Genomic DNA, 508 nt, shown 5'->3' on the forward strand with positions numbered 1-508 from the left:
TCCCATACAGCAAAACGCTTAATGTGGCATAATAACGGATGATAAAGACAATTCAGTAGCCTATATGTCTTGTTGTTGACTCAAAGTATATACAGAACAGCAAATATGAACGTGCATTATGAAATGCATTAAGTGATTTTAAAAGGATCAACTCCGTACAGGCAAGCAGACGAGCCCAGAACGCAATGCATTAAACTGCATGTTAAAAATTTTCCTCCCATAGAAAATCATTATAAATAAAACACGTAATGTAGCTTAATGGACAAAGACAATGATATAAAAGAGCTGTAGACAGTTTATTCTATATGGAAAAACGCTTAACGCAAAACTTTGCATGTTGCGTTTATTCTGGGCTCACCTGCTTGTCTGTATATTAGTTATGTAGGCTATATTTTAATAATGAAGAGCATTGAGTTTGGTCTTTATCATCTTAGTCCATTATGCCACATATGCCACGTTTTGCGGTGTGGGAGGAAAATACTATATACATATTCATTATATTAATAAA

This window comes from Sinocyclocheilus grahami, unplaced genomic scaffold, assembly GCF_001515645.1.
Source record: "Sinocyclocheilus grahami isolate Dianchi unplaced genomic scaffold, SAMN03320097.WGS_v1.1 scaffold1569.1, whole genome shotgun sequence".
NCBI classification, from domain to species: domain Eukaryota; kingdom Metazoa; phylum Chordata; class Actinopteri; order Cypriniformes; family Cyprinidae; genus Sinocyclocheilus; species Sinocyclocheilus grahami.